At 42.9% G+C, this 26,623-nt stretch overlaps 1 protein-coding gene across 1 annotated transcript in view; it reads left to right on the top strand.

The window, feature by feature from the left end:
• Positions 1–26,623, top strand: part of zfhx3b (zinc finger homeobox 3b) — a 214,270-nt gene that overhangs the window by 18,891 nt on the left and 168,756 nt on the right. The window contains exon 3 of the mRNA XM_070960027.1: positions 17,669–17,741. The gene's annotated coding sequence lies outside the window, so the exon portion shown is untranslated. The remainder of the gene's footprint in view (positions 1–17,668; positions 17,742–26,623) is intronic.

Here is a 26,623-nt window from a genome sequence, read left to right as displayed (position 1 = left end):
CCTATGTGTAAAAAATTGAAAAAATAACACATTAGAGGTTGTATGACAGGCTCAGGAAATATCTTCTTTTTCTCTGTAAGACAGCACAAATTGCTTAAAGTAAAGCTTATGCCTTGGAGCTTTGATAACCTACACCGTGTAACAACAACCCCCGCCACAAAAAAAAAAAAAAAAAAAAATGTCTGCAAAGCTCCCTCCTAGAGCCCCCAGATTTCCCCACCGTGCCTGGGCGGCTGCTCTCCTCTGGGCTCACCCAGAGAGGGCTGGCCAGCTCCCACATCTGGCCAGACAGAAGAACAGAGAAAACACGAGGAAATTCTCCTGCCGACCACTAGTTCTCCCTCTTGCATACTGAAACCTTCCCCCTCTCTCTCTCTCTATCTCGGATTCTTTTCGAGTGACCGGTGATAGAACAACATCTGGAAGGAGCAGCAGTTTTCTTTCCTTGTGTTTTTTTGGGGAGATCCAGGCCCCCGATAATCCGTCTCCCTCCTCATTAAAGGAGCTGAATAAACACAGGCCTCTTCCAGTTGTTCCTATGAATTTCCTCACCGGGCGTCAGGAGACCTGAGCAGGGGCTACTGGATCAAAGCTGCCGGCAGCCCCATGTGTGCCGAGAGTGAGAGTGCGTTCCGGGGTTGGGCCCATTACCTTTCTCCCTTGGAGCCTTGGAGGCCCCTAGGTCACTGGCTGTCAGCTCTTTGGCCCAAGCTCAGCAGAGGAGAAGGAAAGGAAAGGAAAGGAAAGGAAAGGAAAGGAAAGGAAAGGAAAGGAAAGGAAAGGAAAGGAAAGGAAAGGAAAGGAAAGGAAAGGAAAGGAAAAAAAATATGAAAGGAAAGGAAAAGATAGGAAGGGAAATGAAAAGAAAAAAAGACTAGAGGAGATCCACAGATGCACTATGAGAGAAGATGTCAAGATAGAACATGAGAGGACAGGAGAAAAGTGGATGGAAACTGTGCAAACAGGCTTGCTGGTACATGAAAGACAGCTGTGAAGTTTTTGAGGGTATTCCTTAGGTCCACATATTTGACTTTTATGACCTCATTTTCTTTTTGTTTTTGTTTTGTTTTGGGGAGAGCTTTTGGTTTGGTTAAAACAGTCTTTGTGTAAAACAGAAATAAACACTTATAACTGTGTTAGACAATGAGACTAATATGCAGTGAATTAATTCTAAGGCAGAAAGTTCTGCAAAACAATATGTATTCAAACACCGATGTAACAGTCTGATTGCAAGTTAGAGAACAAACCCTTTGGACTAGTTTATGTGTGTACCACTCTAATGCACTGACCCTGGTGTGACATTAATTTTCTAATTCCCTGCACTTCCTGGCAATCAACTTAGAGGGGCAGTGGTTCGCTGGAAAAGTTTGCAGTGGAGGCAATTAAAGGCAGAAATCTAAGCAGTAGCAGCAACAACAGTTGCAGCAGAATCAACTGTGGCAGAAGAGGATGATGCCCCGTGCTGTAATTGTTACTCACTGTCTCAGAAAGATGATCAAATTGATCACATTGCAAAAAATTGACAGTATTAAATGTTCATGTAATTAACTTACCTGGCTGCTGCCTCCATGATGCAGGGTGCAGATATGGCTGGAAATGACCATAGTGTTTGTATATGTGCAGTGTGTGTGTGTGTGTGTGTGTGTGTGTGTGTGTGTGTGTGTGTGTGTGTGTGTGTGTGTGTGTGTGTGTGTGTGTGTGTGTACGTGTGTACAAATGGCCCTGTGGTCGTCATCAGGCGCCCATCAGCCCCTCCATTAGTTACTGAGCTATGGGTCCACGCTGGAGCCTACCTGCCCTGAATACAGATTAGGAGAGGAGAGTATGGGCAGCAAGCACAATGAAGACAAACACACCGGCACGCACACACTCACAAAAGATGGCATCAACATTATCTACCTCGACATACAGTGACACATTTTGACACACAATCCTAATCAGAGTAATTGCATTTTGCACACCTGAGAGACTGAGATGTTGCATCATACTGTATGCATGGAATACAGTCACAGTAAAATCATTCAAAACATTTCTGTGTATTTCCTCTGACTGATAAAGGCATGCCTTACTGCCTATCACTGGATACTGACACACCGACCCCCATTGAGAGCACTTCATCTGGTGCACGCAGATCATAGCTTACACATTCTGGAATAACGTCACACACAGCAGAGTACACACACACTGGCAGCCCAACACAAAGGCAAATATGGTTGCATGCTTCTCGTCTCCTTCTGGAGCCACAGACTCACGTGCTTATGACAGGAAATCTGTAGACAGTCATTACACCGAGCCAAGCAAACATGCAGCCACCACGCTCGCTGATAATGTTTTCACATGTGCCACTGCTATGTTGGAGGCATATGCACGTGTGTGTGTGTGTGTGTGTGTGTGTGTGTGTGTGTGTGTGTGTGTGTGTGTGTGTGTGTGTGTGTGTGTATACACAGATACACAAACACAGCACTGAAAATGTAGTGGTAAAATGTATGTGGCACAATATGAATGTAAAGGGATTGTTTGAAATAAAACCATGTCAGCACCAGGGTTTTGCTCACTTTATTTTGTGACAACACTTTTAATTTAAATGCACTTGCAGAAGCAAGTTGTAATTTCAAAACGATTAATATTTGTTTCACATGAATCACTTCTTTTTCAAAAACAAATGCAGCTAATTGTGTCCCAAAAACATCTCAATATTCGACAAAAAGTAGCCACAAGCCTGAGTTAGATGAAATATTAAAACCGAGAGGATGACAGTGTTTTCCAGACGTTCTCACCAGAGAAGTTAGGACAGAGGAAGGATGTGAGGCTGGAGAAACCTCGTCAGCAGCGATGCCTATGTTTAAAGGGATGTCAGAAAAAAAGAAGTGGGTGTCCAGGTCGAGTTCAAGGCCGAAGACCAGGGCGCTGCCTTGGAGTTCAAGCAGGAGCTGTAGGGCATGAGGGCTGGGGGAAGGAGAGAGGGTGTGAGATGGCTTCTGTGTGTCCCTCCGGCAGTGCAATGGTACCCTTGGGAGACCTGGGTCAGGAGGCCTCCCTCCAGCCCCCCGCATTACTGTGCCATTTAAAGCCACCCAGCATCTATTTCCTCCAATAAAAACTAATAACCTTTTCTGTCGGAAATCACGGCAGCTCTTGAGTGCTGGAGCAGAGGCCTGGCTGGATGGCCTGTAATTGCGGTCCAGAAGTCCTCCTTTAGTTTATTTTTTGCAGTGTTTTGGATTTGATTTTTTCCCCAGTCCTCCTGGTCCTCTGCGCTTTGCGGCTGATTGCCTGCGCAGCTCGCCCCACACTCAGTAATCAGACAGGAGCTGGAGAGGGGGCAAAACAGCAACTCAAGGACCTTTTATAATTGGGAGGGATTTGGAGGGCAGTTGGACTTTACATTTGGTGTCAGAATAGGTTGTGATGGTGACTGCGCTGGCTGAATAACAGAGGTGACAAAGCCCCCATTGCAGTCAAGTAGCTCATTGTGAGGCAGCTATGAATAGTCTGCATGTATGTCTGCTCAGCTGCTGTCCGTTTGTCTTTGGAACTGTCGCGGCATAATTTTGGAAACCAGCTAAAACAAGTTATCTGCCACACTTTTACGAAGTGATTCCAACAAGTATTTACACACTGTTTCTCCGGGGCTTTCAATGCAGCTGCAGCATATTTCCAGATATACTGAATTTGCTACTAAATCATATCAAGAGTCTGAGAGTCATTTCATAGAACAGCAAACCCACTTGTTTTGATTTGTAGAATTATTTGTTGCAGTGATTCATGGTTGTATGGAGTCTTTTACATGTGATAGAGAGTTGAAAATGTTTCCTCTTTCTGTGACATTTTGTCATTTTATGTAATTTTCTGCATTACAATGGCTTTGAAAGGCGGTGTATAGAAAACCCTTAAACCAGTGAATAATCTATAATAATATGTACTACTGTAGAGAGTAAACACACATATTATTATTATCACAAAACCAAACAAATTTACCTTTGCAGTTGGCAGCTTTTTTCTTGGTATGTTGACAACCACTCACGTGTTTAAGTAGCGACTCTGCTACATTGTGGCTAAATTGCAGGATCATCTGGCACACCCAGCAGCGTTAGCTAGCTGTGGGCTAACAGTAAGATTGAGGTGAATTCAGATTTGGCTCTGTTCAGGATGCCCTGGGGCTTAGAGCCCAGCTTGTCCAGGACTACAAAAGGTCTAGAGTGTAGCCCTAAGCAAACTGCGGGGTGAAAAGAATTGTAGTTGTATGTTTCTCCGTCTGTCTTGCGATAATTATGGTCTGGTTTATCCAAATTAACTGTTGAAATTAACCATTTGTGGTTCATCCACGATGTGTGTGAAAACATACATACAATTGCTTTATTGTTATTCATCACATCATATGTTTTATTTACATAAACAGTATATTTAAATTAAACTCCGCTTCTTTTTTCCTGTTTCTTCCTCCTCTTCCTCTTCTTCACTGTATACCTCAGATGAATAAATGAAGAAGTCAATATCAAGACACCAGCCCTCCTCTTCAGATAAATCAACAACCCAGCTGTAATTAACTGCTTGCTCAAAATACATCAGAGACTTCTCTTTAATACTTGCAGAAATGGCTTAAATGAAACATATCCCCGTACACAGAAGAGGTCAGTGTGTGTGGGGAGATTTGGGAGGCAGAGGACAGCAACATCGGGGGGTCATACTAGTGGAACAAACTCTGTGGTCTAATAAATTGGCCAGTTTTTAATTGCATGAGCAGACGTGGTTGGGGAGGCAGTGCTGCATGCTAATTGAGGAGAGCCCTAAGCACTCTTAGGGTCACAGTTTCTGCCTTTGGGTCCCTCCATGCATTGTACAGATATACATATACAGACAGCATGCCCCCTCTGCCACAGAGAGCCCCTGGCCCCCAGGGCACAGCGGCCACAGCAAAGTCTTGCTCTCTGACAGTACAAACAAATATCCATAGTCCAACAGAACAGACATTCTTGCTTTCACAATGCACAGCACTGGGAAGGCACATCTTGTCAATGTAGGAGAGCATTGCTGCTCTTTTTTTCGACTTCCTGTGTCCCTTTAGTGTTTTAGAGTCAGAGTAGAAGGTATATGTGAGCTCTAGCACACAGGCCACTGTCACAGACGTTTCGAAACATTTGTTCTGCATTGGTCTATCAGTGTAATCAGGCTCTTCACCCTGTTAAGAATTTGTAAGGTAGAATTCAATAACGTAATAATATATTGGTATCTCGATTTAATGCAAAAGCCCATAGCCAAGGCTTTGAAAGTCTTGAATTAATTTTCAGTTACAGTTTCTTTATCATATAAGTCAAATTACTTGCCTTACTTTCGGCCTGTAAGGAAAGTGTACCAGCTTTGAAGGGCTTTCTTACGTTGATTTCATAGAACACAAGAATACCCTTGACACCTCAACCCTTGAAACTTTTTGTTGAAAATGATAATGAATTTGTGTTCCACAGAAAAGTTGTCTTGAAAAGGTAAAAATAGCCTAATTGGCTTCACGGCATCAAAATGCCACAGAGATACAGTACACTGCATGACTACTTGCTGCTTGTAACACCTGTAGTATTTATATATGTGTGTGTGTGTGTGTGTGTGTGTGTGTGTGTGTGTGTGTGTGTGTGTGTGTGTGTGTGTGTGTGTGTGTGTGTGTGTGAACTTTACATGCATGTGGACAAAAACCACATCGTTTTGGTGACAAAAGACAAAACTGAAAAGGTCAAAGAAAGACCAAAAACTAACAATACTCTGGGACTGTGAATTGAAAAATATAAAGCATGAGCTAGAAATGATTTTTAGCAGCTGCACTTCATTCGTAAGTGTGCTACAGTATAAGTGTGAATGCTTGCGTTGTCATCTGTGTACTGCGTGCTGTATGTCGAATGGTGACTCATAGGAAGATTAGGTCAGATGAGACCGATGTGTTGCTAGACATCTCAGTTTAGGTCCTGTCACTTACAAGGCAATAAACTTGACTTGAAACTTAGGGAAATCCAATTGGTGAGTAACACGCCATAATGAGCAGATCAATGCTAATTATGGAACCTTCATGTCTAACAAAAGATAGCACTGTGTGTATGCCATAGTACTGCTTGTGACCTGTGTAAGGCAGTTATTTCCATGAATGTGCTTCTGCATTCATGTCAGTGTGTATATGTGAAACTGAGCAAATGAGTAATTCAGTCGTCCATGTAGTGTCAACTACATGGAGCCTACTGTGTTGTCATTTTCAGTACAGTCATATCAGCCTCCATAAGCTGGGCAGCTTCTACTCTTTTCTGGCCAGGGATGGCTGTGCCACTAAATATTGACGAAGGTATTGAGAAGATGAGGCTAGCACACAAAATGCTGAAATGAGAGATACAAATGGCGAGATTTCCCAAACTATTCCCCAGCCTAAATAGGCACTATAAAATGAGTCAAAATCAACTCAAATTAAATTTGCCTACCACTAAAATAAGAAGAGATTGGTGGAAGTTAGGCTTTCCCACAAATCACAAGGCATCTGCAAACGTGAAATTATCCTACAACTAGCAGCCTCCACTTCTCAAATTGGTGTGCAGTGTTGTAATGAAGCCTTGCTTGATTTTAGCTGATCATTTAGTGCTTGTAATCACATACTGTATGCTAGAGGCTAGGGCTTAAGTGTTGGAGCATGACTGTTACTGTGAAAATAACCCATGTGTCTGACCAGAGCCCTGTCATTTCACCTTGTGAGTCACAGGACCCTGCGTGTGTGTGTGTATGCTTCAAGGTGTGTTGTTTATTATATGAAGCTATTTTTCACCACCTGCAACAACAACAACACCAACAACACATACACACACACACACACAGAAAAAATGCAGGCTTTTTTAGTCAAACTGTTTCTGCTATTAACCACAGTACATACCTGTTATACTTGCATTCTTCCTGCTGTATTCAGGAGCTTGGGAAGAATTTCTCTGCATAGGCAAGGCCAGTGATTTGTATGTTAGCTTTCCCAGAATAATAACTGAAGATTTGAAAGATTTCCAAAATTTGTGGAAACTGGCCTCAGAAGGCCACTTAAAACCAGTCAGGTATAGCACTATGAATCAATCAGTATAAATGTAAAAATGCTAATATCATAGTTCATGACTGACATTCAGAAGTCAAAGCAAGTACAAGAGTCCATATTAAAGCTTGAAAGATGATTTGGGGGGTATACATACAGAAAGCAACTACATTTTTACCTTCACACAGAGCCTTTTGCAATATTTAAAAGCAAAAATGATTACAATTTGCCTAGACAGAAGGCAGTTTTATGTTTTTCTTTTAAACCCTTAACACAATCTAGTTTAGCGAAGAAACCCAGACTATGAAAGATACTGTCACATATGATGAAGCAAAGCCAAGAGCTAACACTGCCTGATAAATGAACCCTTTCCGCTTGCCTTTTTTTCTGTGTTCTTTCTATGCGTTCCTGTTTTTGTGTTTCTGAGTATTACTGTATATTTGTGTGCACACTTCCTTAATTGCATTAAGAGGATGACGCACTTTCTTACTCTGTTTAAGCTCACTTTAATTGCCTCTGAATGGTGCGCTAGGGAAGCAGGGACTGATGGCACAATGTGGACATGCAATTAGCTATCTTTCATAAGACGCTCCGGGGGAAAAAGAGAGGGCTCCAATTCATAAAGGACTTTCACACACAAGGCAACAAATGCTATTTTGTGTCACTGCTGTGGTGGCATCTTGATGGAATGGCATTTCATTCATTAAAGAATCAGACATTCAGGCAAAGCAAGACAGAGAGATCCAGTCAAAGAGAAAGAAGAGGGACTGTGATAAAAGGGGGAAAATGCACAGTGGTAGTAGGAGACCCCAAGATATGGGTGAGGTGCAAATAAAAAATGAGGAGAGAAAGGGGTGAGGAAGGAGTGATGGCGGCAGATTGCAGTAGACACATGGAGATATGTGTGGCCTGGTGAATTCAGTTTGGAGAGGGTGCACCAGTGATGGCACAATGACAGAATGGCTCCAGAAACTGCCAGGCCTGCACTGTATTTTGAAATTACGGACACATTTTACATATCCCATCCAATCTGCCATACTGAGTGGAGCGAGAGGGAGGTGCCGGACGTTTTGAAAGCATAACACACATTCAGGATGCTGCCAGAAAATAATGTTATTTTAAAGGGCAGTGTTTTGATGTTGATAAAACACTACAACTGCTTCCTTGTTTGGTTCCAAAGGAAATTAAATCAAATCTAATATGGCCCTTTTATCTTGTTCTAACATAAACTTTTCACGTGCCTTCACTGATCATTATCACAGGCTTCTGGTCCATAAAACCTTTGCACTTTATAAATATTCATTTCTTTGTACCATTTTTTTCAATATGTCCGATGTGGGTTGACAATAATATTGTAAGTAGCTCTTAGAACATGATATTAGTTTACGATCCTTTATCTGCATCGGGACAGGCTGCACATGCATTTTTCATGTGCAGAAATTTATAAGTGTAAGGACTTTGAGTAAATGACGTCATGCATTACATTAATGGCATTGTTGCGACATGTATCAGAGGCTTTTAATAGCGTACGACTCGATAGGTAGCTCAAACAGCACGACTGATGCTCTCTATCTCCTCCAGCTGCCCCTCCTTTTTTCTTCTCCTGTTTCTTGTACTCATTTTTCTCTGCTTTTTTCCCCCTTATTCAGTTTTCTGTGCTCCCCCCCCCACCACCACCACCCCACCCCTGATACCCCCTTCCCCCATCTTGGACAATCTCTCTCTGTCTCTCGCTGTCTCTCCCGTTCCTCCTCGCTCTCTCTCTCCCTCCCTCTCTCTTCCTCTCTCTCTCTCATCCCAACTCTATTCTCCCTATCCCTCCCTCCACTCTTCTTCATTTAATAGTGGACCTCAGAGTGGTTGCCATGTCGACCAGCCGGCATATTACTATGGCAACCAGTCTGAGCGAGACGAGGCTGCTGATTAGGGAGAGATGTCTAGTGTAGCCTGGCCAGCGGAGGGTGGAGAGGAAAAGGGGGAAACGGTGTTGGGGTGCTACAGGGGGGTTGTATATTATAGGTCTGAACATTGTGTGTGTGTGTGTGTGTGTGTGTGTGTGTGTGTGTGTGTGTGTGTGTGTGTGTGTGTGTGTGTGTGTGTGTGTGTGTGTGTGTGTGTGTGCATCTAAAAAAAAAAAAAAAAAGAAAAAAAAGAATTTGTAGAGGCTGGTCACTTCTCTAATAGTGAGCCTAAAGGACATTTTACTTCAGATTTCAGATCACACTGCTACCTGCAGCACCGTCTCGATGTGTCTGATAGTCCTTTGCTTTCTTTAAAAGAAAGGAGAATCTCTTAATCTCTCACTGGGCTAACCGTCGCTACATAGGCTTTTAATGTGCAGTGCTGGATTCTCTTAGCTGGAGCACAAAGTTCTCCTAAATAGATAAACGATGAAAAAGAGTGCATTTCTGTGTATTATACAGGGACTGCCTTAATGTTCCCCTCAAGGCCCACAGTGCTTAGCTGCTGTATTTTGGCGGAATATAGGCAAACCTGAGCCAGACGAGACAGACTGGTGCTCTTATTGTATTTGGGCAGAGTCATATCTGGTGTTATGACATGTGAGGGACGGAGCAGGCAGAGCTTTTAAAAAGCTTTGCCCTCCTCCAAGAACACTAATGAACGCTGTAGAGGATGCCTCAGACCTCCCAGATCCATCAGAGAAACTAATTACAAGATCCAATTAAAGAGAGAGAGGTAGAAGAAGGGGAAGAGAGGAAAGGAGAGAGAGTGGAGGGGGGGGCAGCAGGTCTCCCTTTACCATTGACCCAGCCAAGCCGTCGGCTCATTCAAGACAGTAATTATAGCTTATTTATTATTCATCCTTGAGCTAAATAAGAGCGTGACATTTCAATAACAATAATAAGGGCTGAAAAAAGGCAGCACAAACTACAGACTTACTAATTGCAGTGCTCAGAGATTAAACGACTGGAAAAATGTTGTTATTTACTTATTCATAACATCTAGACCAGACATAAGCGCACGGCAATGCACTTCACTGAAAATGAGTCTAAGGGGCTCTCTCATGAGATCTCCTTGGTGGACATAATCCTCCGCCACACCAGGATGCCATGCTTCCCTTAACAAGTGCATTTTTGGGGGGTCTGTAGCACTGAGCAAGGACTTAATGACTTTGCCTCACTGTTTTATTGTGACCATGTCTCATTTCAGCAGATTTTAAACTCCTTGACTTTTAGCACTCTACACTCAATCATAGTTTATTGAGATAATAATTCACCAAACATGCTCAAGATTTTATGTATTCCTCCATATTGTGATTAGCAGTTTTATCCAGCTTGCGTAAGGCCCCGCACTCCTCGTCCTCTCATCCTCCTCTTCTGTCCACACACCCATCTTCCCACCTCTCCTTCCCCTAAGCTGAACTCTGAGGCACCTCATTAAGACTGCCAGCTCTTGGCCTCATTGGCTATGGCAGAAGGTGAAGAATATCACATAATCATGAAGTGGAGATGGCATTACACTCATCACAAATTATAGATGAGTTTTACTGTGTGGCAGCAGGCCTGGCAGACTAGTGCTTAACTTAAGTGACTGTTACAGGGGTCTGCAAACCCCCTCCTCCCCCCTGAAATAGTCCCCGTCCCTCCAATTGGAAATAACATTTATTGAGGCTGTCTGTACTAACATCAGACATTTGTGTCTTATATCACACTTTGCTGGATACTCCCCTTTCTTTTTCTTTCTTACCTCACAGAGGCTTAGCCAGATCAGAGGACACCAGTGGAGCGCCGTATTAAGGCTCATTTGTACAAGATGAGGTGTTGTTTTATCCATATCAGATCAGGGATAGGGCAATTCCTGCTCATTAAACATGGATAGAGCTATATTAAAATGCCATCTAGTGAGTATCGGTCAGACTCAAGCCGGTGAAAATCCATAAGCAAAACCCACGACAGCTGTAATTGATTAGTCGTTGAGCACCTATATCTACGTTTGAATACATGTGATCAAACAGAGCAGACTTTGTTGTCTCCTGTCATTTACCAACCAGGCACTAAGAATAACTGTTTTTGATCATGCATTTCTCATGTTGGGCTTCATGACCCTGCCGTAATGGCATTGAGCTGTGGAAGAAAAAATAGAGGAAAAAATGAAGACAAACAGCAATCTGAGATTTTCCTTTGATTTGATCTATTTCCATTCATGTGTTCCTCCAAGCCACTCAAGCTCAAGTCCTAGCTCCACCACTAACAGAGTAATGTATAACAGTATAACACAACATAAGCTTTGTCATATGTCCCATTGCCACAGGGCAACAATGCAGTGCGCTGTACCTTGCTTCCTTCCCCTCTTAATGCCTTTGTCCTTGAATCTCAAAGGAGCCTTGTTAATATACTTGCATTAGGTGAATCAAGCAGCAACAGACTGCAGACGGTGTAAATGAATAGTCAATATTTGGAGATATGGTGAAGGCATGTTAAGAGACAGGTTTATCTGTCTAAATTGTTTTTTTTTTCTTAGAATATTTAATCTATAAGAAGTGTAAATCTATGCATCTATGGTTTGTTCCTTATATTATACATACGTGCAGCTGTACACACGTTTGGACATACACACCCAGCAAGCAGAAACATTGACCTTGCAGAATTAAAAGACGGGAACAGCAGCCCAGTGACCAACTGACGACAAGGGTGTTTCATCAGAGGGCTGGAAAGCTTCTTCTCTCCTTCTGATTTCCTCCTCTCCCTCTTCAAATTTTAACCATGGAGGATATCCATACCCTCCCTGAGCCTGACAGAGCAGAAAGGGGGAGGTTGTACCACTTATCAGCTGATACTGGACATGTCCTCAGACAGAGCCATTGATTTTATTGATTGATTCATTTCCCATACAGTTGCCTGCTTGGAGTTTTTGTCAGTGAGGCTGAGCTTATAGACAGAGTTATGGAATTTGGTTGAAGGGCTCAGTATTAACAGGTGAGGGTCATGAAGTAGTATCAGTGTTACATTTATTATCTTTTCTGTACTCTATTACACAGAAAATATATGAAACAAGAATGTGGTTATGCACCAACATTGAAAAATATATTATTCTGTATCTTTTATATCTTTCTCTTGCAAATGGTGTGGAAACTGTCACCTTGATTGCACACGCTGGACCATACTTACTGGATCACAACAGATACACAGACAAACCTACTGCCCTATTGCTGTCTCAACACTCTCAAACACATACACACTGACCAGATCACACCCCCTCGGGGCTGTGGGGCAGTGCTTGAGCGATGTCTCCCCAGGGGGCTGATATTTTATAGTTTGTGTCCATCAGTGCCATAGCCTGGGGCGCCAGGGTTGACAGTAAGTGCTCTCAACACCGGTGACACTGATTCATCTGAGCTATGACACAGATGAGAGAGAAGGGGGAGGAGGTGCAACCAGAAAAGAAGTATAAAACACAGAGAGACCAGGTTATGATTGTGTATTTTGTTTGAATTAGCAGATCCTTATGTTCCATGTTTAAATGAATGCAGTGCACATGCTGAGTATATTCCTGCACATTGTGATGTTAGTGAATGCAAATTGTCTTCTCTGTGTTGGTGGTTGGTACATGTATGCTCACTATAACACATATGGCTGTACTATGATATAGTGGCCTGCTATGGCCCGGACTGGGCTAGACCAGAGAGATTGGCTTGAGGAGGGGACTCCAATCTAACATGGCATTTCAATTTCTCATTCCCCCTCATGGCTGTGCTGTGCACTGCTGCACCTCTTCTACATATATATAGGGAGGACGCCTCTGAACCCCAGCCTTCTGGATGCGCATACTAAGCAATCAATGTGTCACCTCTTCCTGACAATCCTATTTTTTCATATGGGGGCCATGCTCATTTTTTCTTGTCAGCAGAAGGTAATTTGCTGTATTGTGATTCAGTCCTAAAACTTGGTGACGAGGTGTCTGATAAGTCGCTGCCTCCCCTCTGTCTCTCCCACTCTCTCAAAGCCCCCCCGCATCACCCACAATATGGAAAAACCGAAGGAAGCACCCCAACCCCCATCCTATCTACACCCAACTGCACCCCACACCCCTGTCCCTTCTTTCCACACCAAGCCCAACATAGTTGTATCTGAGGCGGGCTGCTAAATTAGATAAGCGGGGCTGTGGCGTAGCGCCCCTGATTAATAAAAGATGCAGTGCTCCCCAGGGATGGCCCCTCTGAGGGCCGGGCAGAATCTACCCACAGACAATGGAGTTTGCTCGCGCACAATGAACAGGAAATGGAGAGAATGAACCAATCATGGAAATATAACATTTAAAGCAGAACTATCCTGTGACCCTCTGTAACATTATGTATGCATCATAATAGATAATAACTAATGTTGGAAGTAAAAAAAGAACAGAAAATATTAAAATATTCATTTATTTAGGAAGCATATCCTGCTATTGACATATGTTGGATAGAACTGCTGATTTCCTGCTGTTTTGTGACATTCAGGAAAGCATTTGCAAGTCCTTCAGCAGAACTGCTTCAAATTCATGGTCAGTTTCGTTCTTGCCCTAATAGTGTATTTAGCATATTGGTTATTGTGCCTTTTGCAATTGTTAAAGCAGCTAAAATATGAGAGAATCTTAGAAACTGGTAGCATTTGGTTTGTTTACTAATAATATTGGATTGCATAAGAGCAAATAGTAATGATGTCCAAAGCTAATGTCAGAAGTCATAAATGATGTATATATATTTTACTTTTTTGTTTAAGCATATGTTTAAATACAAGATGCATATTTAAACATATAACTATCTTTTTTCCAAAACATTTGTGTTAAGTTTTGGTTATTTAATACTTTCAAGAATAGCCAAGAGCAAGATGGCAGATTTTCTGTTGCCGTTGTCCCTCTTACTGTTCAGGTTCATTGGATTTGCAAACATGGAAAAGGTACTACATATTTATTCTCATATTTAACCAGTAAGTAAATGACTTTATAGCAATGGAATGGAGAAGGCTTAATAAAAAACTGGATGCAAAAGTTTGATTCACATTTCAAATTCAGATTTCTGTATTTATACTGAGCATTCAGAGAGACATAATGAGGGACACCAGAAAGCAGATGAGCAGAGGTTATATCTAGCCATGAAGGGTCTGAAACTAACAAGCTACATATTAGTAACACAATATGTTTGGTTTTGCAGCAGTTGTGTGAGGATTCTCCCACTGTGTCGAGCCTAGAAGACAAGCCTTCTCTGGTATATCTATGGATATTCATTCAGTATATTTATAAAATTTGCTATATGAAAGGAACATCTGTAGACTAGTACTATTTCAGAGTGTTGTTTGTAGATAGGTCTGTCAAAATGAAACAAAGACAAATAACATCTAACGTCTAATATTTTGAAGATTAAGAGCTTATAAAGAACAGTCTTTTTTTTTTCAGTAAAACAGTGAGTTCAGTTTAGTTTAGTGGTTCAGTTTAAGCATGCATTTCAAATACAAGTTATCAATCTTTGCAGTAAAGCTACCTATTAAAATACAACTGCAATGAAACATGATATAATAAACATTGTTATGAGAAGATTCATTGTGAGTGTTCCAGCTAACATCTGTGCACAAGCACAATAACAATTTAAGAGAGAAAGCAAACTTTTAATCCGAGTTGTGTGCCCAGTATTTACCTTTTTTAAGTAAGCATGTTTGTGTGACATATATGTGTACTGTGTGTCTACATCTGTGCAAGAATGTGCAAAAGGCAGATGCTCAGCTAGTTTTCATGTTGTCATGCCAGTTCAGTCTTACATCCGCTCTATGCACAGACATCATCTAATGGCGTTGTTAGCAGGAGGATATTACCCCTCTCACTACTCATGTTTATAAGACAGCCAGTAGTGATCCAGCTGCCTGTGGAGACCCCTGAAATCAAGGCTGCATAATCATGTGGGTTTGCTTTCCAAATTTGAGCTGTAAATTGTGCATTAAAGCTGTTCATTTTAGTACTCACATAATAATACAAAAAGCATCCACTGAAACCTGCTTGCCCAACACCGACAGACAGGTTTACTAGGCAAGAGCTACATCAGCACCAAACAATCAACGTGAATCCATTTACATGTAGCCTCATATGTGCGCATGTGCACTCATGCAGCCACACAGCATTAGCAGACATGTTTCACCTCTGCTCCGTGTTGGTGGTGTGTGATTGCCGCATGGATCATGAACAGCAGAGCATTTATCTTTAAATAACCTCCACCCCTTGTCGCTACTGAACAATAGTGCAACGCTTCTAATTTTCTGCAAGATAATGGTAGTCATATTGAGATGAAAAAGGTCAAGGGTTGGCTTGTGAGGTTCTGATTGGTTCGGAGCATCACGCTGGCCCCGCAGATAAAATGGAAAGTGATATTTCATTTATAGCACCACCCTTCCAGACTGCATAGCAATTTTAGGTGATAGCTCCATGAAGAGGCCCAGTTCTGCAATGATTAGAATGCACCAACCAGTCAAACACATAACACAAAAATGGCTCCTCTGATGTCTCGCATCAGCAGTTTCTTGCTGTTTTTCTTTGATCACTGGCATGTGCTATATAGTTTTTCACAGGCTGTTTTTAATATTTAGTCATTCAGATTTCCCTCCACCCCTTCCAACCCGCAGAGATTGATGGGTTTTGTTTATGCATATGTATAAGATGTGCATACGCAATTGAACCTGCCTTTGACCTTCATCTTCTCACATGTATTAAATGAGCTACCGCTGCACACTTTGCATTGTAGCATTTTAAAAAGATTAAATAAGAAAAATATTTCTTGTTCAAGTGGATACTCTAAATTATAACCTGCCACATGCTGATTCTACTCAATCCTCAAGCCTCAATGTGTCATTATTCAAAAAGTGCAGTCGTGCTTTATTCTGTGCATGCTTCAGTGGAGATGTATGTGGATACATCTCCAACGTAGAGTGGGTGAACCCATAGTCATAGTGACTTCCTTTTTTTTCACCAGCGTTCTGTGGTAGCCTGGTGTTGTTCATTGAATGTAATATTTATTTGCCTTGACCATAATGGTTAGAAATCACCACTTGCTGGTCTGCCAATGTATTGGGGACCAAACTGGAGCTGACACGTGTGACATCTACCACAGAGCTTTGAGGATGCATATAATCATGTAATCAACGCAATCACACCACTGAAACAAATCACATACCAACAAATAATAAATCAGTGAAACTCTGATCACACGAACTCTGTCTCTTAATACAGGTGCCCCTGACAGCTGCAACAAATTTAGGACAGAACGTTCACATTCACATCATGTGTTATATTATGTAAATTCCCAAAAGAAACACTCGTCTGGCGGTTTGGTTTTGTTTTACCTTGCTTGGCAGCTTTTGCATAATCTCTTTGGCCTGGTTTTGAGATTGCTTTTTTTATTATTATTATTCTTATTTCAGCCTGAGGCCATATGCATCACACATTATCCAGTGACCCAAACTGCAGTCCAGCCAGTGGGAGTGGCCTGAGCTTGTTGAGGAGGCTGCCCTTTAAGGTCATTACAGTGGTCATGTGATAGACCAGTGGAGCCCCCTGGGCCATATGACAAACCGAGCTGCCAGGCCGAGGTGTGTGTCAGGGGTGTTTTTCCACAAAGCATTCTATAAAAGTGTAACTGGGCTGTATTTGCCCTTTCCTCCTGCTATGCGCTCAGCCAACAGGCCCCTGAAGATCTCTTAAAAAGTGCTGATCCACAGAGCTGGGCTGGTGCTCTTGTAATCCTTCTAGCTCCGCTCCACCTCCCCACCCCCTCACAATCCTACCATCTGTACCTCCTGCTTCCTCTCTCACATTCCCTCACTGTCTCCTGCTGATGCATTGCTCTGATGCGAGCGACAAGGTGATGGGTTGGAGGGGCTTGTTTGGGCCTCAAGCTAATTACCACACATTAGAGCATGACTAAATAAATCTTAAGTGCTGCTAATTGCTTGGCAGTGAAAACAATAACTGTGGTACTTGCCCAGAGGCTCTAGGGTAGTGAGGGGCTGGGGCACTGGGGACCAGAGACCCTGGCACTGGGCCAGCAGAAGACACCAACACCATCAGTCAACTCCCTCACCCCCACTGCCTTCATGTTAAAGTCACACACCACTTGGCACTGTCACTACATGCACCATATGCCCCACACCCACCGCATCCACCACTCAGTAACACACTCCCTGCAGCCCTCACCAGCAAAGAATAAGCCATACATGACAGGCGCAGACAAGCTCAGTCTGTCTGCGGAGCCATCATACATCACTGCATTAATAAACATGAATTAGTAATGGCACAATTAGATGGGGTTGTTCTGGCATTTACTAGTACAATAATGATGTTCTCTTCTTTACAACCCCCTTTGGCCTTCACTGGGGCGCCGTCAGATCTCAGACCTTTAGATGTGAGGGCTGGACTGGGGGTAGAAATGTCCAGTCCAGTATGTGTCTTGGTCACAGTAACAAACGCTACATCAGGCATCAGTGTCAAGATGCTTTTTATGTGTATGTATAAACAAAGTGGCCCATATACAGAGAATTTTGAAACATATCAGTGAAAGTAGCATCCTAAAAAATCCAGGTTTTACTCCGTAAGCATATGTACATGTATGTAAGTGTGTGTATGTCATGTGTGTGTTTGTTTCCCTCTTAGGTTGCACTCTGTCGTGTGTGAGGAAGACATTTGAACAGCCTGTGCTGCCTATCAGATCTCCTGTGGCCCAAAGGTACATTCAGCACAGTCCCAGCAGCCCTACCACACTGAATCGGGCATCACAAAGCCTTTCACTCTGCCACAGCTCTCACCAAAGATGAGTGCTATGAACTGCAGATGAGTGGCAGAGGGAAGTCAACAAATTCTCTCTGCTTTCAAACATTATGTGACAGCGTTTCCAACTAGTCTTCATTCAGAGGTGGGAAATGGGGAATTTTTGTCCTGCTCAAAGACACTCAGGCATCATATTCTGTCTGATTTGCAGAATAATAATGTAAATAAATATAGAGCTTTTATTTTGTTCTGCGTCATGATAATCATGAAGAAGTAATGCATTACCTGCCTTGAAACAATTTCCTTAATCAAATTAAGTTAAGCAACTGTTTGTTTCTTTAGCTTGCAACAGTGCCAGCTGCTGCTTTGATGCAATGTAAGGCATCATCAGAAGAATGATAAGCCTTTCAATCAAAGCTCATTAGTATAGAGGTATTGGTCATGATCATTAGCCTGAAAACAGTCTACATTAAAGGGTGCAAACTGATGAAAGCCCTTTTGTTTCACATTTTCCCTTTCATTGAGAATCCGCTCTTTCCCACTGCTCAGTGTTAATTATGTCTTATAACTTTGAATTCCATTTCTGGAAAAATGACAGGGGTGAATAGTGATGTGATCCCAGTGTCACATGGATCCTCTGCCACTTTCTGATCCTCCCTTTCTCTTCTAAACCAGTAGCTTCTCATTTGCACTGTCACTTGTCTGCAGTGTTTTACTGCTTTCCCAGGGGACTCGTGCGCTTTTGTTAGCTTTTCTGTGAACACACACAGCCTAATTGGTTGATTAGTTCAGGTTGACTGGCCTGTTAATTGAAAAGTAATTTAGACTTGATGTGTCTAATGAAGATCCTAATTTATGGTTTGGCACTCATCCAAGGGTTTGTTTTTGAGAGTAGGAATCAAACAGAAAGGATGAAAGGAAACAAGAAAATGACTCAGTGTCTCAGTGCTGCTTTGATAGCACATGAATTAAATCTTTGTGTAAGGTGATAACACTTAACAGTGATTTATCTCTCTGTAATTACACTGATAGGGACAATAGTGAGGAATCAGTATTTGTTTAAAACCATACAGCTTTTTTTCTGATTATTTGTTCTAATGGGCAAAATTAATGGGTCTTTTTCTCTGTACCCTAATGTAGTGGCCACATATACTGGCTATAAATAATACATAAAAATGGAGATGCTATATGTCAAAATTTAGTGTCTATAAATCATTATTACACTCAGTTCAGGATATCAATATACTAACCAAAAACAAGTGAAAGCATGGCTGAGAAGACTGGCAGCCATATTTTCTTCAGCTTCTTGGTTAATTTATGGCACAATGTGATTTAAGCATTATTTGTACTGCAACTGTTAGTTGTTGCTATAGTGACAGACAGGCAAAGAGATCACCAGTTTTTATAGCCCCTCCCTCCACAGGTGAGAAAGATTTTAGATTTCATCCCAATAGTTAGAGTAGAAAGGTTTCTCTTTGATAAGTGTCTTGTTTCGTATTTGCTTTGTAACATTTCATTGTACCTAGAGTTGGGTTCTTTGATGGTTACATGTTGTGGGCACATTTCTCAATATTAATCCACATCAGATCAGGGATTCATGAATCTGGATCAGATGTCAGACCTGTGACCACCGGCTTTTCTCATGTCTTTGTCTATTCATCTTTGAGCTGAAGAAGAACCTCAGTGTAATCATAATCTGTGTACATTGAACAGCTTTGATGCAAGCAAGCTTGTACTGTGATGTTTACCTTCCCCTCTTCAGTTGAGCTACATTCATTGAACTATTCCAGCTCAAGTGGAGTACAAGTACATGACTGAGTCAAGAGCTGTGTCCCAATTCCACAGTTTATATTAATTTACATGGAGTTTTGAATAAGCGTAGTCTGTTTACATTGGGAAAGTGACCAAATACTCTCAAAGAGATTCATACATGAAGCTAATTTGCCTGATTTGTTTGACTGTGGGGTGTGGATGGTGATGGGATGGCTTTAGGAACACCTCAGAACACAAAACAACACAGAAAATAAATAAATCTTTATAAAAGATTGCATTTGTGTTTTTTTCCTAATTTGAAACTGTGACTTAATTCAATTAAAGTCACAGTTTAATTGAAGTGAGTTGTTGACCATCTTGCATAACTGCCTGTCAGTCATTACTTGTATCGTAACTGTCAAACAGTGTAAACACACCACAATGTATTCTTATTGTATTAATATGCAGTGTGGTAGTGGGACACAGCAAAGAATATGCATTACACTTTGCACACGATTTGCATCGTGCACTGCACCATAATGTTTAATTTGTTTTGAAGTTTATTAAACAAAACTACATGTAGATGCTTCTTGTCTGTGGCACAGAGTGTGCAGTCTTTTCATTCAGCTGCATGCTCTCAGAGCAGCCTGTAGAGTGCAGGCCTCTGAGCGTTCCCACACCAGAGCTCCAGTGCACAGTCAGTTTACGAGCGTCAAGGTCTTCCCCCACAGTTATGCAGAATATATCTCCCCTCAATTCCACAATTATGCACGAGGAAGTCACATTTAAAATCAATCAATGGAAACTTGATTTGCCTTAGTATCAGGGGGGTGATCCCAAAATCCTTCTGACTCTTCCTCCAGGGCAGCGCAGCTTCGGGCCTTGAATCGAACATTCGTTGCTGTTGTTGAGTGGTCCAGTCTGTTGTCTGTTTGGTAAAATTCCATCAAAATTCAAAATATAATGAAGATTAAATCCAATCCAATGAATTGTCAAAATGTTAGAAAAACATCCCAAAGCCAGCTTTATCCACATCAATTCAAAACAGCAATAAGCTGTTATTCGCCACAGTTTTGCTCTACCATCTTGCAACCATTTTCACCTCTGAGTTTGAAATCAGTTTTGGATTATGCACTCAACTTGTTCAGAAATCTTCCTGTGACCTCCTCCATGGATGTTTATATCCAGGATGCAGGCCACTCCTTTCGGCCGTTGATCTTCTCTGGAGTTTCCAGCTGAACTCATGAGCGCAGCATGTGCTGGGCCTTCTCTGTCCCATGTTGTCACCAAGACAGCCTGCACGTCTTTGACACTCCAACTTCTTCTGTTCACTTTTTTTCTAGACAAAACATAAAACATGAAAATACAATCAGTATAAATAAAGCAGGATCATTGTTTTTTTTCCGTGCAGAACATCACAGTCGCCCATCGTCTGCATCCCCTGCCTCCTTACACACGCTTTTAATGTCATGCAATCATGCACACTTATGCACATGCAACAATGTACCTGACAGAGCTACATCGCAGGCCAAACTAGTGCAGGCATTAGCAACCTTAGGTGTGGGAATCACCCCCTTTGTTGCACACATTAACATTTCTTCGCACTATTTCTCCATCAGTCACTTACCCGCATACTTAAAGCAGTAGTCATTAGTCGCCCTCACCCTCCCTCCCTTAATGAGAAAGCAATTACCATTCTCCCCAATCCCAGTGGCCTGGCAGCGTTGTCCGAAACCTGCCTCCCCACCTGCCTTCAGCTCTGCGTCTGCTTCTCTCTCAGATTCGCTTCTCTTCCCTTGTACCTCTTCTCCCTTTCACTGTGGCTGCAGACTCTCTCTCTTTCTCCATCCTCTCTGCAGCCTCTCTCTTTCGCTCCTCCCATCTCTGAGCTCTAGGCTGCTCTGGGTTTTAGACGGATCACTCTCACAATGGTTGATCAATACAGGTATTGATCCACTGGCAAAATGTTTATAAAATCATTCTGGGCAGCTGCAGTGCAGTGGGGAGGGGAGGCGGGGTGACGAGAGGGCCAGCATGCCATGCCATTCGCCTACGAGAGAGCCAGCACGAACCTGATTGGCTGTCTGTCTACCCGCCTTGCCAGGAAGAGGGCTGGCATAGTCTGCGTTTCTTTGTCATTGTTGCTTGGTATACCACAGCCCTGCCTGGCTTATGCCGCTAAACTTTCAAGACCACCAAAGCAGAGTGCAGCAGTTTAACCTTTTCGCTGCTCGATGTTGACTGCTTGCCAAGCGGTGGCACGCACTCTCTCTCTTTTTGCATAAGCCAAGAAATTAATTTGCATAAATTAGCAAACTGCAGGCAATCCCGGTCTAATGATCCATTGTCATTTCATGTCCCCTTCCTCCTATCTTGGTGGTAAAACACTCTCTCTCCTTAATGCCACCCTGATGCTTGTCTGCCTACTGTGGGGAATGTGTCACCTCAGAAACCTTGTTTGACGAACACAGACTGACATGTATACACACACACCACAGATGCTAGCAATGTGCAGAGGAACACCTATCCACAGCATGTCCCTGCTGTGCTGTCATGAGGGACCAGGGAGCAGTCTGGGGACAGAATTTCCCCTGGCTCTCATCCTTGCCTCCCTCTTGACTCTCACACTTTGAAGCTCACCATAAATGAAGGGACTCTGCTCCAGTCTGTGTTCCTCCACTGTGGGGATCATTAGCAACATTAGCAGCAGCACGCCAACCACAGCGGGCTGCTCTGCTCCGTCCACAGCTAAAGCACACTGTTGCTCCACTTGGGAATGCTACTGACAGGCCAGCTAACTCAAACGTTGGAACACTTCAGTGCAGTACAATTAGATATCAGATTCAAGTGACATGGTTTATCAAAGGCTTTGTAATGCGGGGAGGAGCTTTTGCTTATGTCTTGTTGAGTGATGATGTATGAGATGTTTCTTTACACAGAGAAGATAATTGCAGTGTGGAGCACAGTGTGGTGTAACTTTTTCCAGAATAATAACTCTTCTTGAACCAGACTAACATCTGTCAGCCATAAGGCCAGGCAGCCTCTGTGACCCAGAGTCAACCTCAGCCCTCTGGGGTGTGTGGCTTTGTCTGTCCCCCACCCTTTCTGGAACCTACCCTAGACCCAGATGCCCAGACACTGGCCCAAACCACAAAGTCTGGGACTGGCCCAGCCCATCTTCAGTGAGCGAGACAGTGTGAAGTTAATTATGCAAGATGATACATATGACAGTAGCCGTCTAAGTGGTGCGTTCTTTTAATTAGCTGCAGCAGTTGCTTCTTCTTGGTGCATGGCGGAGAGGACCGTGGCCTCATCCCGCTCATTCAACCTGGAGTGCCACGAATGTGATCAGCACGCATGCACACACAGACAGACAGACAGACACATGGCTTCATGAGCACATGCAGGAAGTGTCACTCACACATAAGCTGGAGAGTGGTAATTACTTTAACACATCCAGAACTGGCCACAGCCCATTCATTACCATAACATGTTGTAATGAAGTTTAATCCCTCATCATGTTGTCTGTGGTTGGGGAGTGGTGTGTGGCTGTTATCCTCCGCTGCTCCAGATGTCCTCCAGACTGTCTCTCCTTAGGGCTGCGCTAGACTGAAGACATGTCATTCAGTACCCCACCTTTGCTTGTTTCCTTCACTTTTTTTATCTCTGATTTTTTTCCCCTTGTAAATTCACTCTGACCTCATACATCTTTGTTTCTTCCCTCCTCTCCTCCATCCCATATTCACCTTCTGATCCTTCTTCCACATAACCCTGCCATCTCTAAGAGACTGTGTTATTTATTTCATCTGAATGCAGGCTCTTTGGTGCATGCTTCTCACAGTAATCAATTTCAGCTCAGACAGCATAGCCAAACAAAGCACTGCGCTCATTTCAGCACGGGCATAGATGTAACTCATCTCTCTCATTTTCTCCCTCCTGCTCCTTTATTGGAAGACATTTTGTTCTCACTCTGATGCCATTATGTCAATCACTGCAGACACGTGGTGATGTGTGAATGCAGCAGCTAAATGAGTCATGGCAAGCAATGATCATTAGAGCCTAGACAGTTTACATCTGTTAATGTATCCGTCGGTTTTGCTGCACATGATTGTCATCCATCAGTCTCGTTTGCATACATGGAAGTTTTTTTGTTTTTACTGTAAGTGTGGGTGCAGCATGTTGTAACTGAGCATGACTGTCGTTTTTCATTCAGCTTTTTCAGAATCTCCTTGTCATCACTGGGCGACAGCGTAGAGTGCAGACAAGAAGCAGGTTTCTCCCAGTGCTGTATGAATGAGAACGGCTCGAGCTGCCAGCTCTCCTGTATCCTTTTCTCTGCCAGCCATCCTCTTTGTACAGCAGTTGAGACCACCAGTTAATGCAGCTGCTGGATTGGCCTCTTGCCTTGCTCTGCTTTTATTGATTTCAGCCAGACACAGAGACAGACAGAAAGAAAGGGCCTTTTCAGGAAGAAGTTAAATGGTCAAGTAGCGGGTGGAGGGTGGCTTTCACCACTTTATTGACGAGGTGGAAAAATGTCACTATTATGGAGGCTCTTGCAGCAGATAGCGAGCTGATTGGATGAGTGCCCCCAGGTCAGAGTGGAGCACGTTCCCCCTGCAGCCAAACGAGAGCAAATAAAAGGGCAGAGGAATCCGCTTGAACTGGAGGTGAGCTTTCTCTCTACCAGGCCTCTCTTTAGGCAACATTTCTCTGGGCGTAGAAGGCAAAGTGCTTGGAATTTTGACTGAGGGCTGATCTCTGGTGGACTTCTTCCCTCTGAACTCTTTTCTCAAAGCACTGAGGGTTTGCAACATTTTATAGCTCTAGGGACTTCAGTGTTTTATATGTTACACAAGTCCATGATACATACAGATGTTAAACAGCCACTAAGCTGCTATAACTAAAGCAAAGGGTGAGAGATGAAGAAATTGATGAGGAATACAGAGACTGAAGGTGGCGATCACGTGGATCACACAGAGACGCGTCGCTGTAGATGCAGCCATCTCAATGATGCTGAGGCAGACAGAATTTGGCAAAATGGCTGACTGGGGGCTGTCTGGCCCGAGTATGATGTGTATGAGTGATGTGATGCCTTAAAAATTGTCTGATTGAAACACACTGACAGTGAAACTGAGAGACACTGGGCAGGTTTCACATTTTTGATTGCCTCTGAAGTCAGTGGAAAAGTTAACTGATACAAAAAGAGAGACTTGGGGTACGTTGTGTATAGAAAAATGAAATTAAGCATCATATCTAAGTTGTTAGACTCTAAAGGCCCCTGACAGAGATGGGGTTGTGAGTCCTGACAAATGGCTGAGGGTTCAAATACAAGCCACTCTCAGGCCCTGCCTTCTGACGTCAATCAATCTAATTAGCTCAGCGTATCATCTGGCTGGCCCCTCCTAGCAGCACAAGACAGACCTCTGGAAAGGTCAGCATGCCACAGCAGAGACAGAGCAGTGCTTAATCAGAGGTGAAATGGTTTCTTTTCCAAATTGATTCCAGTTCAGATCAGACAAGAGTGTCTTGTGTGGAGCCACTTAAAGACTCAAGGGAAAGGCGGCGGGCACTTTTTAGAGGGCTTTTAAAACAAGACATTAACAAATAAAAACAGTTCTGGTGACATCTGGACCAGAGCCCAAAGAGCAGCAAGGCATATGAAAAATCTCTGTGTGTGTCTCTATCTTCATGTCTTTCTGGTCTCTTTTCTCTGTTTTTCTCTCTGTGTATCTCTTTAACTCCTGCTCTGCACGAGACGCAATACACATTCACATGTGGACGCACAGACTCAAATGAACTGAGAAAATTCATGCAAAACTCTGCAGGAAACTTTGTCCCTCCACACTGTAAAAATTGCAAAATCTCTTTTATAATGTTGACACAAAGCTGTATGAAATAAATATTTTGTCTTCTCTCTCGCAAAGTAAACTAAGTGCCATTAAGACTGGACCCCTGAGGCGATATATCTTTTTACACCCTCTTTAAAACTCTTTTTACAACAGGCTTGTCATAGTCATGTATACATAGAAGGAAACATCTGAGCTTGCCCACACCCACACACACACACACACACACACACACACACACACACACACACACACACACACACACACACATCTGCACACTGCACATTCACCAACTCCCTTATGCTGAATGCATAATATATGTAATGAAATAATGTTTCCAGTGGGGATGGTTGTGGCTGGGGGATGGAGATGTGTAGTGAATATCAATGTGGCTCCCCCCAGACTCCCCGGTTCAATTGGTGTGGTGGTGGGGGGTAAATGAACATGTGGGAGTGAGAAAAGCTTTATCCCTTTGCCCAAAGCTACAGTGAGGAGTCCACACAGATAGAGGAGGGGGTTCTTTACTGGCCCACTCAGTCATTATGAACTTGAGATCCACAGATTCCAACTGATGGTGTGTCCTCCGTTGTCCCCTACATCCTGGCCAAACTGGTGCTGATGGTTGAATTTGGTGCCGTGGTCTAAAGAGCAACTACTAGCTCCTCCTAATCACCCCATCACGAGCGTACACTATAGTTTTCATAAAAAGTGTGGTGCATACACCAGTGACATACAGTGGCCGGTCTCGTCATACCACAGGTACATGAGTTTAACCTGCTCTGAACCACAGCTTCTCCAGGAAATCTCAGTGAAAATCAATGGAGAGACAAATTACATTTTCCCCTGTGCCTCACCTTGACTGACTCAAGTGAGCTCATCTGTTCCATCTTGTCAGAGCGGGGATGCTGTGTCTCTGTCAGCCGGGGCTTTGATGTTTTAAACATTACCATTAATAATGTTTTCAGCATCAAAATTAATTGCTTTGCTACCCTGTCCTGCTCTGTTCATCCTAAGCTGAAGCATGCATAAATCAAGGCTAACTACCTTTGTCTTGAAATTTTGAGGTCAGGAATTTGGGATGAGACCAAACTTGAATGTGGCCAAGTAGAGTGTGTATCTCTGTGAGTGCGTGCTGAGTGTTGCAACTGCATTACACGAACCTAATAGATGTAGTGTTTGAAATACTTGTGTTGTTCATACATGCCTCATGTGCTGTATGTTGAAGAATAATGGAATATGT

Source organism: Chaetodon trifascialis, chromosome 1 (assembly GCF_039877785.1).
Source record: "Chaetodon trifascialis isolate fChaTrf1 chromosome 1, fChaTrf1.hap1, whole genome shotgun sequence".
Lineage (NCBI taxonomy): Eukaryota > Metazoa > Chordata > Actinopteri > Chaetodontiformes > Chaetodontidae > Chaetodon > Chaetodon trifascialis.
Note: the sequence above shows the minus strand (reverse complement) of the source record. Positions and strands in the feature narration are given on the sequence as shown.